Source organism: Anabas testudineus, chromosome 7 (assembly GCF_900324465.2).
Source record: "Anabas testudineus chromosome 7, fAnaTes1.2, whole genome shotgun sequence".
Classification (NCBI taxonomy): Eukaryota; Metazoa; Chordata; class Actinopteri; order Anabantiformes; family Anabantidae; genus Anabas; species Anabas testudineus.
In genome coordinates, this window is record NC_046616.1 from 3,764,460 (window position 1) to 3,778,872 (window position 14,413).

At 41.4% G+C, this 14,413-nt stretch overlaps 1 protein-coding gene across 2 annotated transcripts in view; it reads left to right on the forward strand.

The window, feature by feature from the left end:
* Positions 1-459: 459 nt before the first annotated feature.
* Positions 460-14,413, forward strand: part of plagl2 (pleiomorphic adenoma gene-like 2) — a 33,264-nt gene continuing 19,310 nt past the window's right edge. The window contains exon 1 of one of the 2 annotated variants that reach the window (XM_026367576.2): positions 460-670. The gene's annotated coding sequence lies outside the window, so the exon portion shown is untranslated. Of the gene's footprint in view, positions 671-746; positions 886-14,413 lie in introns of those variants that run through there. The other variant, XM_026367579.2, reaches the window with a different exon arrangement.

Here is a 14,413-nt window from a genome sequence, read left to right on the forward strand (position 1 = left end):
TTCTAAGGGAGGACGAACAATTCAAATCAGTTCCTGCGACTTTTAAAAACTATATATATTTTTTATAAGCTGCTAAAATGTGTCTGCAGCTGCAATAAACAGTAAAGTGAACATTCAAATGTTTTTTTAAAGTACATAATCATGTGTTAAACTTTGGTTCAATGCAACAATATGAAATATACTCAGATGATAAATGAAGGTCTGTCTCATGTCAAACCTCCACTCTGTTTCACTCAAGTGTGTTTCTTATTTGATTTCTTTACCTTTTTCAATATGCAGCATGCAAATAATCTAAAAGATGAACTACAGGTGTATTAACTAAACCGATTGCTTGTGACTGGGAGAACTGGCTGCAGGCAGCTGGAAACCAGTAAGCTGTCCCTGGTTGGAAAAAAAAAAAAGTTTGTGAAAGTGGCCTGACGTCACACTCCCACAATGCTTACCGCCCCATAACTCGGCTGCAGCCTGAGGAGAGCCATACACACTCTCAGGCCCCGAATATAGAAAAATTATTGAAAAAAAATCGGAAAAAATAATAAAACAACAGATCGAGGGGAGAAAAGAGCGCGGAGCGGTGGCGTGGGTTGTCCCACGGTGGGATTCTGGTCCGGGATGGAAGGTTACCGGGGATCCATGTGAAATTGACTAATGCGGTGCTGGAAACTTTTTGGTGGGTAAACTGCTCGCTTTTTTTCCTGTAAGACTTCATAATGTGGCTGCACGTCCTGGTGTGTGCATGTGAGCCTTTTAAGCAACTTTCTATCCGCTCTCGGCTCCTGCTGACTGACATCGATGTCAGGCGACACTTGAATCGTTGCGAATATGTCGCGCAGTCGGACTTTGCGTAATTCGGCTCATTTTTGTGGCAGCGTGGACGGATCCGGGGTAGGCTATTTAATTTTTAATTACGCGATCGCCTCCTCTGCTTGTCGAGGCTCATTTGGTCGATCAATATGCTGCAAATGCGAAACTGTGAAGTTGTTCAACTCGGTGCACTTTGTCCAGCGGCCCCTCGCTGTTGACGTTTGATGTTCTTTGCAAGTTTTCGGCGATCTGCTGAGTTTTAAGCAATTTCCGAATATTTATCAAGTGTGGCATGCCACTGCAAAGCAGAGGGAGATAGAGGGGACGGGAGTGTGTGTCTGTGTGTGTGGTAGTTAGACAGAGAGAACTGGGTGAACTGGGATAAAAGTTGCTGTAATGTTAAAGCAGGTTTCTGTGTTGTGCTTTAGACTGTTGCATTTTTAAATGAGGAGTCTTGTGACTGATATTCAGTCGCCTCCTGAAACCTTGAAGCCTTTGTTGCTGACTCCGTGTAGATTTGGCCTCTTCATGGTTTATCTGCATGGTTTGTGTCATGTTTGTGGCTGATCTGGTGTTTTGAGTCGCTCGCCTGTTTGTGTGAGAGAGTGTGTTTGCTTTTCCTTACAAGCGGATAAATAACAACCAAGACCCCACCAAAGGGGGGGGCTGAGGTCAGAATGTGGGGGTTCAGTTTATGCACTTGTTATTGATAGCTGACTTGGCTGGAGGCGTCTACTCTTCACACATTTGTTATCCATCAGGAGGGTGGAAAGAAGCAAAAACAACTGCACAAGTAACTAAAACTTGCAAATACTCTGCAGCAGACAGTAAACTGAAAAGCTCTGCTCCAACAGGGACTAACTTATTTATCTGTGCTGTTTATCTGGGCCTTCACTACTACACACTCGATGTTTAGCTGTTAATATTACTGTTGTGACATTATATTATTTATTACAAGGTTTCTGGTTGAACTTGGAAATGAAACTCTCTGTCTGTTCTCCTCACACCAGCCATGAGCTCCATGCACACATCCTGCTGTTGCACAGGTATTACACGTGCAGATCTCACTACACAGTAGGTCTGCAACTGAAAGGTATTATGGATCAATCTGCTATTTATCGTTTAAAATGTGACAAAAGTAAGAACGAACCAGTTCAGTCTGCTCAACGAAGCCTTTAAATAGTTTGTTTTTTGTGAACAACAATCCAACATTATTGATTTACTTGAACATGAGACAAAGAAAAACAGCAAATTCTCAAAACTGACAAGCTGGAACTTGGGTTGTTTGGTATTTTTGCTTGAAAATGACTAGTGCAGTATCTGTAATGGCTGCTTAGGTGTCTCATGGTACAAATACCTCTAGAACATCAAACATTAACAGTGTTTGTCAGTTCAACAGGAGCATTTCTATTAGATATTAAATACAGAATATGTCTGAGTGGCACGCACACTTTATAAAGAGGTAATATACTGCTACTAATAATAATAATTACCTTTAAGAGTTGTGTAGATAAAAGATTCAATCAGTTATTTACTGGTAAATAAAAAGGAGCTTGATACAAGCTCAGGGCAGATATTTAAAGTTTTCATCACTTCATCAAAGTTGCAGATCAGTCAAGTCTATAGTTTAGGTGGGTTTTCCCCTCCACTTCATCCCTGCAGGCAACCACCACACATTTTAAGCTGCGGCGTTTTTCAGACAAGCATGTTCCATCAAGGCCTCCGGCTACATAATAAGGAAATGGAAGTGAGTTTGTCACGAGACAATGCCTTTGTTGCTGCCAGTCGCAGACCTATGGGCTGATGTTTGTTGCTCTCTTCACCCTGATAGCAATGGATCTGCTCCACAGGCAGATTTAATTTCCACCACAGAGTTCTTATCAAACCCTCCGAACATTAAACAAATAGTTGTTTATCTGGTGCACCTGTTTTTAGCTGCAGTGACAGTTGTGTAATTGAGACTAATCGTTGGGTCAAACTTTAAAAGATTCAGTCCCTGCTTTACTCTGCAAACATGTTCATTACATTTTCTTTATCTGTTGGTGATTCCATATAGAATAAATCACAAAGAGTCCCTCCTATTTCTAAATATTGTTTTTCACAGTCATAAACTCCTGATGATTCGTTTTATTCTGGTTCTCAGGCATTCTTTGCTTCGCTCTCCACAAACTATCTTGCACCGGGCTCCACTGAGCCAGCTTCTTCTCATTAACTTCCATGCATTGCCTTACATTACTTCCATACCCCTGTGGTTGGAGACAGCATGTTTCATGTTTGTGATCCAGCGAACGTGTTTGCCTGTGAGAGCCCGCACACATGCCTGTTTGTGAGATGGTAGATGTGCGCGTGCACGTGCGTGAGTGTGCCTGAGCTCATGGTGTGAGCTTGTGTGTGTTTGTGAGACACACAGAGAGAGAGAGTGAGAGTGAGAGAGACGGGTTTGGAGCTGGAGGGAGGTCTTATCCTCTGAAAATCCCCCACAATTCCTTGCACTTCTCCAGGCAGCAGCAGTGGTGGTAGTGGCAGCAGAGACGGTGGCGGCGGCAGCAACAGCAGGCTGATTTCCATGAGAAAAGAGCATCAGTTGGGTTGATGGGAGGGACAGCCCTCTGAGGGGACAAATGGTAGTTAATAACCAGGGAAGAATCGGAAAAGCTCTGATCCCTTTCTTTGTACTTCTTCACCTTCTAGAGGCAGGGATGGGATGGGGCGGGTGGGGGTGCACAGGAGATGGGTGAAGGAACAAGGGACACTGGGTTCATGCTAGAATGGATGTTGTTCCCTGAAAAGCTGCAAGAAGATTGTACTATTTGTTATTTTCTCAAGACAGCGGGAGAAAAAAACGAGCAAGCTGAGAGCCTGAGAAGTGAAGGGAACGCGGGGCATCGCCGTGTTAGTGTGTGTTTGCATTCGCGACGGTCACAGTTTGTGTATTTGCACTTTGTGTGTACTCACATGTACACTAGAGTGTTTACGTACATGCGTGTCCACTGTCATGGGACGAGCAGAGTAGCCGTTATTTATTTGGGATGTGTGAGTTCACTTTGAGAGAGAGGAGGAGAGAGAGATGCTGGATGAAGAGAAAGACTGTTTGGACAAATGTGTTTTAAACCTGCTTGTGGACGTTCATTCATGAGCATTGATGTTGTAGCTTGACCATAGTATTTTAACTCAAGCTCTGTTTACAGTACAAGCTTTTTGAACCATGGTCTCCATCACTGGACAGAAATTGGATGGATGCTCGGTTACAGCACAGAATTTATTTAATTGCAGGTCAAACAGTTTTTGCTCCGATTCATTAAATAAACTTTCATTTTACTTTTACATTAAACGGGATGAAATTTGCTGGATGCACAAAACCTCACTCTTTACGTTCTTCATAGTAAATTCTGCACTATATACATTTACTGCATTCAGTTGGCAGCCGTGTCAGGGAGAAGAATGATGCTTTTCTATGTAATAGACTGATTGAAAACAGACATATGAATGTGCAGCACAGCATACACAACCACACACGCATTCACACGCACATATACTTACATATACAGATATTTACAAGGCTAATTAAAGTTAAAAAAAGAACCTTTACATTTTCATTTTTATTACACATAGGCACAACGTTAATAAAGCAGGCACATATGCTCTTATTTACTCACACTTGCAGAGACTTTTTGGACCAGCGCACATTCTGACGGGTCCTGCAGTATGCTGGTCAGAAATAGTAAGAGGATGCTAGATGCTTGAACCACATACTGCCACTTTTCCTTGCGGATCTTTTTCTAGGAAGAGCGGGGCAGCTGTGGCTTTTCAGAACCTAGATCCATCCATCAACCAGCACCCATGGTTTACACCACACAACACACACACACCCTCTTTTCCCTCCCCTCCTCCCTCCTGAGTCCATTTCCATGTATCTTCATTTCTTTCTGTCCTCTCTTTTCTTTTTCCTCCCTTTCTTTCGCTCGCACTCTGCCCATCCATCCCTCTCTGTTTTGCTCTTCATCCATCCTTTTCTTCCACACCGAGTTTACAGCCCCCAGGCCACTTCCGCCAGGCTGTCTGCAACAGATTTATTAATAGGCTTTTCTCTGTCTGCAGTAAACACAGCATTAGTTTAGCGGGACACTGATCGACTTGTACTTAACCATAAGCACTGACTAACTTGGAAATAGATAAAAGTCTGTTGTGTTGATCCAGCGTTGATTAGTGCACAGACGACTGCTGGTAGTGGACACAAGTAGGAAACAGATATGACTTGCAGTAACAGAGTAAAATTATTCTCTGATTAAAAAGTTTAGTGATAGACATTTTTGATATTTTAGCATGAGTTTGGTTAGTTGAAGGCAGAGTGGCCCTCTCACAAAGGTCATTTGGTGTATTTAATTATAAGAGCTGCAAATGATAAGAACTTCGCATCTAACTGCAAGGAGCTGTTATCATGGAAATGTAGATTATCATGAATATTTATTCAGAGCGGAGAAGACTTCTATGCTCACTATGTTCCTTTGAAACCTACGATTTAAAGTTCATTTTTGATTGTGGAAACCACAGCTGACCTTTCACCGTGACTCAAATGTGGCTCAAATGACAACTGTCAGAATCTGATTTTATGAGCTGTGGCAAGCCCTGAGTTGGTGGCCGCATAATTATCGTACTACAAGACTTGAGGCTAAAGCAAACTAACACATAAAAAAAGAAATCATTCTTAACTGTGGATCAATGTTGAAGACATGGAGATAAACAAACATGTTGATGCATTTCTGTGCAGAGCAATTAGGTCTTGTTACAGATGTGAAGGGGGATTTGGGTACAAACAAACAGGAGAAAGACATGGAGTTTTAATGTTACAAGACAAAAGAGGACACCTAATGCATTTGATAAGCAAGTGTTATTTTGGCTAACAAGTTAAGCCGAAGGATAGAGTCTCCAAAAATAGCAGGAAAGAAGATGAAACATTATCCTAAACTCAGATACAGCAGCATCCTGGACCAGCTTTGATGCTGAGGGGAAATATCAGCAGTTACACTTTTGTGTAACATGAATTTCAAAGCTCACTGGCTTGTAGAGTAACACTGGGTTAGTTTGCTAAACTGTACATACAAAAGGCAGATTAACACAGTTAACAGTTTAATTTAGGCTTCACACCTTTGCTCATGTTTTTGGTTTTGGAAATGCTAAAATACCACAACCACACTTTATTCACAGTACGGCAGCCACATGCACACTGGTTCAACATGTGGACTTTTCCAAAGCTTGACAGGCCTGCTGTGCCTAGTTTAGTGAACAGTCACTTCCATGACAGGAAGGAAAACCCCGATCAAAAACTTTGTTAATAACTGTTTTCAAGGTCAGGAGTGAACTACATTAAAGAACACAGATAGGAGATCAGTTTTGCTTGCTGCAGATAAAGTTCAGTCCTTTTTATGACTACATATGCTCTCTGTGAGTGAGATGTAGAGTCTGTGTCATACTCATCTCTCCTTGTCCTCGTGCTTCATTCATTCACATCCACGTTATCAGAGTGAAAACATGTTGAAATAAGACAGCTGCAGGAGCTGAGTCTCAGAGCTGCAGAGCATGAGCCATTTAACAAGTAGCGGAGCAATGCTGCTGTACCCATCAAATGAAACATGACCTACTGCTCCGCCGGCCTGTCATCATACAGGATTGAATGCTCAGAAAAAATACATGACGTACTTTAAACCGTATACTGACATCCTCATGGTTATCACAGATGTAGCATGTAAAGGTTCCCCTTACTCTACGTGCTGCTTACATGATGAATCATCACAGACATTTTGTTGTCTTATGGCTGCAGAGACACATGTTGCAGTCTGTTGAATTGAAGATATTATTGCAGCAGCATTTGGCCTCTCTGTGCAACAGTTGTCTGGCTGCTACTGAGTTTAGGAAGGAGTTAAACTGAATCTATAAAAGTCAATAATGCTTTTTATGCTGTTTAGTGAAAAGAAAAGTTGATTTTTATGTTTTTGTGGTTTAGACCGTTAGAGCTGCAACAAATACGTTGATTATAGTTTTATCTGTTTTTCAATAAAACTGAAAAATTAAAATTTCTGAAAATATAAATAAACCCCAATCAGGAGTTCCCAGAGTCCACAGTGACATTCAGATACTTGTTTTGTCTGTTTAACAGATGAAACCCAAATGGTTTCTGAGAAATGTCTGATTGATGGAACCAGCCAACTTTTTAAACTAATTATTAAAACCACCGATTGATTCATTCTGTCAATTGATTAATTGGCCTTTTTTGCACCTTTAAGTATTTATTTTAACAAATGTTCTAACATATGATTCAAATTGCTTCTGATCTGCTGTGAGCAGCTATATGGTGCTAAGGCTTCCACTAAGAGTTATTTTCATTACTGATTAACCTGCTGATTATTTTCTTACTTAGTCTATTAATTGTTGGTCTTTTAAAATGTTAAAACTAACCGTGCCATGAAACAGTCTTTACAAATTTAAAGTCCCAGATGCTTGTTTCTGTCCGATCAAAAGTCCAAAGCCTGAAGATATCAGAAGGCACAAGTTAATTTGCGGCATTTTTTAATATTAACGAGTGATTAATTGATTATCAAATTGTTGCTGATTCATTTCCTAATAATTCACTACTTGATTAATCATTTTAAGCTCTAAGCGAAGGCAGATTCTAACTATACCAGAGGCAGCTTGTAACTGAGATATTATTTCTTTTCAAGGCTGAATAAGAAACATGGATTAGTAAAATTATAGAAAATTAACTGCTGAAGATTTTATAAAACTGGTGGCTATAGCCTCTCAAATATAATGTACATTAGATTTGCCTTATGTATGATTTTACTCTTAACTTTAGAGAGAAAGTCTGATTCATTTTGACATTTCATGCACTAAATAATGGATTTATTTTCTAGATGAACCTTTAGTAAAAACAAACATTCATTATTATCATCAGAAATGGTTCCCTGGATCGGATGATGACCTTAATATTTTTTTTTCTCAATCTTGGATGAGTCTTACTGGAATTTACTGTTCAGTATGAAACTGCTTTGAACTTTTCCTCCAGTGCTGGAGAGAAATGAGGAATGATTAAGGAACTATTGTTTCCCAAAAACATCTGCAGACTGGTTGCTCAAACCTAACCTAACTTATGAAATAGGGCAGAACCTCAATCGTCATGTTTACCTGTTGTTTTAATCTCTTTTTATTCTCTTCCCGTAACAACAAAAGTATATCCAGATTTCGTTCATTTTTAGAATTTTTTTGGTTGTGAAGCAGCTGTGTTATGATTTCCTGTTTGGAAGAGATTTGCCAAAAAAAAAAAAAAAGCAACCCAGACCCAGTCTGAAAAGTAAAACAAATATGTATGTACAACCATCAGCTTTCCTGTTATTATCTGTGCACATGCTAAGCTGCAATTGGAGCCAAAGTGGTGCGTCTTATGGTCGCTGGTATCGTGCGCTTCATCCCAGGAATGCACCAGCACGAGTCAGTCTAGTATGTACACGCAGAGCAAGGACCGATGCATGTTGAAGTGTTGTTGAGATGAAACACGTGACTCAGCGCAGAGCTATGTTTGTGCTACCGATACAATATGGACCTGGTCTGTACCGTCCACTCAAGGGATGCGGATTTGTGAGTCAGCAAATGGGTCGAAACATGATCCACGTGAAGAGAGTTAACTCCTGACTCACTCACACACACACACACACACACACACGCTACTCAAGTAGTAGTGACAGATGATTGCGCTTCTCCTGATTCATTCGGTGTGAGTGAGTAAGAAGGGAGCAGGAGAAAAAAGCAGACTGCAGCCACACTGTCTGATGACACATCCCTTCTTCCTTCCTCTGAAGTGATTTTTAATACCGCCCCTACCGCTCCACCCTGCTCAACAATCCCATATACTCACTAAATAATGCCAAGCAAAACCTCCAGCTCCCTTGGTAGACAAAAGGAAAATCTGCACGGCTCAAAAAAAGTGTTCACTGACTGAAATGCAGCCTGAAGATATGAAGTGAAAACTGGAATTATTAACTGAAACTAACTGGTTGATTGGTTGATTGATGTAGTGATTGATTGACGGGCTGTCACCTGAAATCGTAAATAGAAAATAGAGAGGACAGAGACTAGAGAAGAGGAGGAGGCAGGTGTTATTGTAGTGACATGCCTGGTGTTATCGTATGTGTTCTTCACCTGTTATACTGTGTATAGTTTTTTTTTTTTGCATGTGAAAGTAGAAGTACATACCAGGAACATACACCTATGCCACAGTATGTAATATTCTACAAGTATTTTAGTATATAGTAAAGTTTATTTTAACGAAACTAAAATTCTTATACAGTAGTGAAAAATAAAAACGAGTGTATAAACAGAATAGACATGTTTTTATAATTCATTCAGTCAATCACTCTTCACCTGATTCTCTACAAGAATTATTACTAATCATTATTAATCATTACTACTTGTTGAATCACACATTAATTCATTATTTCCATGTGTGTAAAGCTATAAGCAGTTGCTCAGTTCCATCACAGCACATTTCCTCATGTCCCGTCTTTTCTCAAGCGTACTTCTCCTTCTCATTATTTCCTTCAAGTATACTCCTGTGTGCCATTCTCTTCTCTGAGCTTTGAATTTCCCCCCTTTCCTTACTCACTTTTCTTTCTTTCGTTCTCTTCCTCTGTCTTTCTCCCCCCCCCTCCTCAACCACCACTTGCCAAATTTAACCCCTCACCCACTCAAATGCATTCCATCAGCTTCGTAAACACACGTGGTACCAAACACGTAATGGTACTTAGAGGGACTTCCTCCTCTTTCCTCCTCTTTCCTCACATCTCTCCATCTATTCTCTCCCCCTCTTTCTGTCTCCCTCTCTCTCACTTTCTGTGTCTGTTCGCTCAAAGTCTCGGTGAACAACAAGTTGGAAAAATGAAAGTGGGGTGACAACTGCGAGTCCCCTTTCTGCATCCCCTCCAGGGCCAGTGTGAAGTTTTCAGTTTGATTGAAGGCCTCTTTTCTGTGGTGTGCGGTGTGAAAGCTGTCCTAATTGAATGATAAAGTGCCCCGAGATGGAGTCCACTGAATAGCCAACAATGGCCAGCCTGTGTGTGGTAGAGGGATTTTGGTTCACATCCAGCCTCTGCCTCTCTGCTCCGAGAGGGGGCCTATTATAACACTCTCTGCTGGACTCGGTCACGTGATGCTGCCTTGCTCCCTGCTTCTCTCCCCCCTCTCCTCTCCTACCTTCCCTGTTCATCCCTCACTACTCCCCTCTCCCGTGTCCCCCTCGCCCCCAGTGTGGCCTGGCCAATCCGGTCACATCATCGGCCTCCTCTTCACTCTGCCGCTTTGGTCTCATTTTGCCAGCGAGTGACTTTCAGTGGCAGCTATCTGTTTGAATCTGTACGTATCTATTAAATCAAATCTCCTGTTAGCTTTGTGAGTCCGTGCACTTCTCCCAGGATGTCAGGCTGACATGAACAAAAAGAAAAATAAACTGAAAAAAATAATTAAATTAAATCAAAATATTTAGGGAGGGAAAAACAACAAAATCCCAAGAGATAATTAAAGCATTTAAAAGTGTTAAGAAGTGCAAAATATGGGAGGAGGGAATCCAAATGATTAAGGATCTGCTCACGTATGGCCTCAGGCTAAACACTCTCACAGAGAAATCTGGTTCTGAAATTTATCTTCTATCTAAAAGCAGGTGCAGAAAGCTGCAGCCCTGTTTGAATAGGAACACACCAAACAGAGAGAGGCGGACAGTGAATAAAAGTATGAAAGATTAGTCTAAAAATCAGTTTAACACAGCTTCCAGTAAAGCTAAAACCTGTTCTACAACCTAAAATATGTGTGAAGAATCCCCGACCTTCAGTGGCTCATAGCAACTCCCGTCCTGAGTGATATGATATAAGCAGCTTGTGATAACTGCAGCTCAGCTGTTACCAAAAAGGCTTTAATGGAAATCACTGATCTTTCTGTTGAGGCCGTGTCCTCATGTACATCTTCCTTATTCAGACACATAACGCAGCTCAGAAAGCGTCTTCTCTTCCACTCATATTTCAAGTTCAGCAGCAAAGAACGGCACTTTTGCGCCTCATTGCTCTCCAGACATAACGAACACGCCTCAAGACTTCAGGTCTCAGTTGTTTACCTCGTGTGGTTGTTGTTGTTGGGAGCCTGTTGATCTCCCTTCGTTCTCAACTAGATGGCAGCATGATCTCCGAGAACCCAATCAATACCTTTCCCTGATTTGTAAGAGGTTGATCTGATATTTATTTCTCTGGGGGTTTGCGGGGGGGGGATTGCTCACTGCATGTGCAGTAGTAGTTGGGCACAGAGGGGCCGAGGATGGGTGTGCAGCGTAGAGCCGTCGTACGGATGCTGAGAAATCTGTTAACTATTTTTCCCTCCATCTGAAACCTAAACCTTTTTCAGAGAATGACAGAGCTCCTTACACCCCCCACTCACACACACACACACTCACACACACTCTCACTGCACACACACATTTAAAGTGTTGGAGAGGTAGTGAGGTGGAAGACCACCCTCTGGCATCCCAGTCATTCAAATGAGTGTGTGTTTTTATCTCTGGGGGCTGGAAGAAAGGAGAAGGAAAGAGCTGTGTTAATGAATAACTCCTGAGCTCAACACTTTCTGCACAGACTCCCGATCAATCCTTTCTCACTCGCTCCCAACAAAAACCTTTCTTTCTTTCTTTCTTTCTTTCTTTCTTTCTTTCTTTCTTTCTTTGAAAGCTTAAATAATTATCATATTTGTTATTTGGTGGTAGATCCTTTGCAGTCAAACATCACCACACACTTGTTGTTCCGGATCTGTAGTGCAGCCTTATCTTATTTAAGTGTGCATTCTTTTTTAGATGCTCTGCTGTTTCATTGGCTTAAAGCACGTTTGGTGCTTTTGTAGTCTCTCTCATCAATAGTGATGTCGTAAGCAGCCGTACATGCACAATCCAAAATACCTCCAGCATGTTTTCCTGCACTTTCATCTTTCTATCGCTGTCGTCCTGGCTGATCTTTGTCTCATCTGACATCTGAGATTTTATGCAGAAATCTACAGGTTATTACTTGTACTCTTTTGTAGACTGGGGCTCCTCTGCTTAAGGCTTCTGATTCTGTAGATTGGTTTGTTGTGGTGGTTTACCGACTCTCTGGTCGGATTTTTCACTAGACGTTTCAAAATACTGCTGATTCCAAAGCGAGTCAAGTTGGATTTTAGTGTTTCTAGTTTATTTAACACACATTTAATCCCCTTTGATTTGGGATGTGTGGATAAATGTGCATAAATGTGAAGAGTTTACAGTTTAAGTCACAGTAAAATTATTTCCTACAACATGAGATCAGAAATGTACAAAACCTTTTGTTTTACTTCGACTTTCGTGTTTACAAATGAAGCGGCAGTTGCTTTAAAAAGAATACAGCTCATTAATATACTGTAAAGTGGAATTGAAACTAGATACTACTATGTCGATACCTTAGCTGTGAGGTCCACGCTGTGTGGAACTTATTGAAATAATTCTTATGTCAGGGAACATGAATCCAGGGCTGATTGAAACTTGCAATGGTGTCACCATAGGAAGTGGATGTCATGCGGATTGATAATGTCGTGGATGACACCTAATCTGGCTGCTAATGTCGGTGTCATCACGTGCAGTCTTAGCTCAAACAGTAGCAACTATAGTACTGTTTGGTACAAAGGCTCACCTGTGAGCTCGGACACCGGACAGAGGAGATTTGAGAATGAGACGTAGGAGTGAAGCTATGCCGATGAATTCTCTGCATGGAAACTTGTTTTTTGCTCTTTACTATATCAAAAGTAATAAAAACGGACTAAACGTGTTGTTTATCTCTCTCTAACGCCGCCACACTGTTGTTTTGAACTGAACTACCCCCTGATGTTTAGAACATCTGTGTTATCTGTCCTCCTCGGTCTTTTTCTTTTTCACTGTTCCTGTCAGCTGGCTGCTTTCTCTTCTCTTTTCATCTCCTGTTTTTATGTTATGCCCCCCCCCCCCACTATACCTCCCTCTCTATCTCTAGCTCTTTCTCTCTTTCCTTCCCTGCTGCTCACTTGCTTGTCGCACGGCTGTCATCTGCCTGAAGGTGCCTGCAACCTCTGATTCTCTGAATGTGATCAAGTTTCAAAAATATTCAAGGAATGCAAGTTGCCCACTGCCCATTTTTCAAGGCCCTGTTTATGCAAGAATGTTATTTTTACAAGTCTCTACCTCTAACCCCCCCTCTCCCTCACAGCCGACACACACACACACACACACACACACACACACTTCGTTCCTCCTTTTCCCTTCCATTAAACTGAACATCCTTTAAAAATACACACAGCGAATGAACACAGGGGGAGCAGGGTTGACCGTGGGGGCATTCAGCAAACAAGAAACAAAACAGAGGAGAATTAGCCGTAGAGTGGGGGGCAAGGAAAGAAAAAAGAGTGGAAAAGGCTGTGGGCTCCATTGAAACCTGTAGATTTCTGTAAACAAAAGCCAGTTGAACAATGCCTGTTGTTTTAAGCTGAGCTGACGTTGCCAAACTTAGAGATTGTTTGTTGCTGACCCCATCTGAATCGGAGAGAGCGAGTGGCAGCCCTGGGAAACAAAAGTATCAAGCGGCTGGATGGACCGGCTCAGACCACAAGCTGCATGTGTTTCAATCAGAGCCACGAAATAATCACTGTGTACGTGAGTCTGTGTGTGTGTGTGTGTGTGTGTGTGTGTGTGTGTGTGTGTGTGTGTGTGTGTGTGTGTGTGTGTGTGTTTGTGTTTTGCACCAGTCTTCTCACAGACATGTTGTGTTTATATATTTATTCAGCAGCATACAGTTGACCATGACAGTATTCAAATGCACTACATAGAGGTTATTTTAGTGGAATCACGGCACTGTTCACACGCATCTACACACACTATAATTCAAAATGATCATCAGTTATTAACATAGCAGCAAAATTGCTGACTTAATATTTTCAAAGGATAAAAAGAAAAAAATAATTATTAGCATTTTTATCACTAATAGAAGAAGTTTTTTAATCCATCGATCTATTAACCTGGGTTGTGGGTCGCTGTCATTAGACAGGAGGTGGGATGACACTGAGGTTTAAATTCATTTGGACTCATTCGAGTCAGACCTGTTCGTTGTCTTTACCTGGCTTTATATGCTGGACAGACAGTAGATGACATATTATAGCCAGCATATCAAAGAAAAGTGGTTCTATCAGGGGTGATGCCACTCATACCTGATGCCGTGAGTGGCAATAACAACCATGTCTGAAGACACAGCCTGTGGTCGTGGAAAAGATGTTAATCTATTTTAAAAGAAAACATCTAAGGAGATTGATGAAACTACTAAAACTGGGTTAAGAACTGTCCAATGGAAGAAGGTCATGTGGTCTGATGAGTCCTGATTTACCCTGTTCCACAGTGATGGGTACATCAATATAAAAAGAGAGGCAGGTGAAGCATGTCTAGTACAGGCCTGTGGGGGCAGTGCTATGATCTGGGGTTGCTGCAGTTGGTCAGGTCTAGGTTCAGCAATGTTATGTGTTCAAAGAATGAGGTCAGCTGACTACCTGAATATACTGA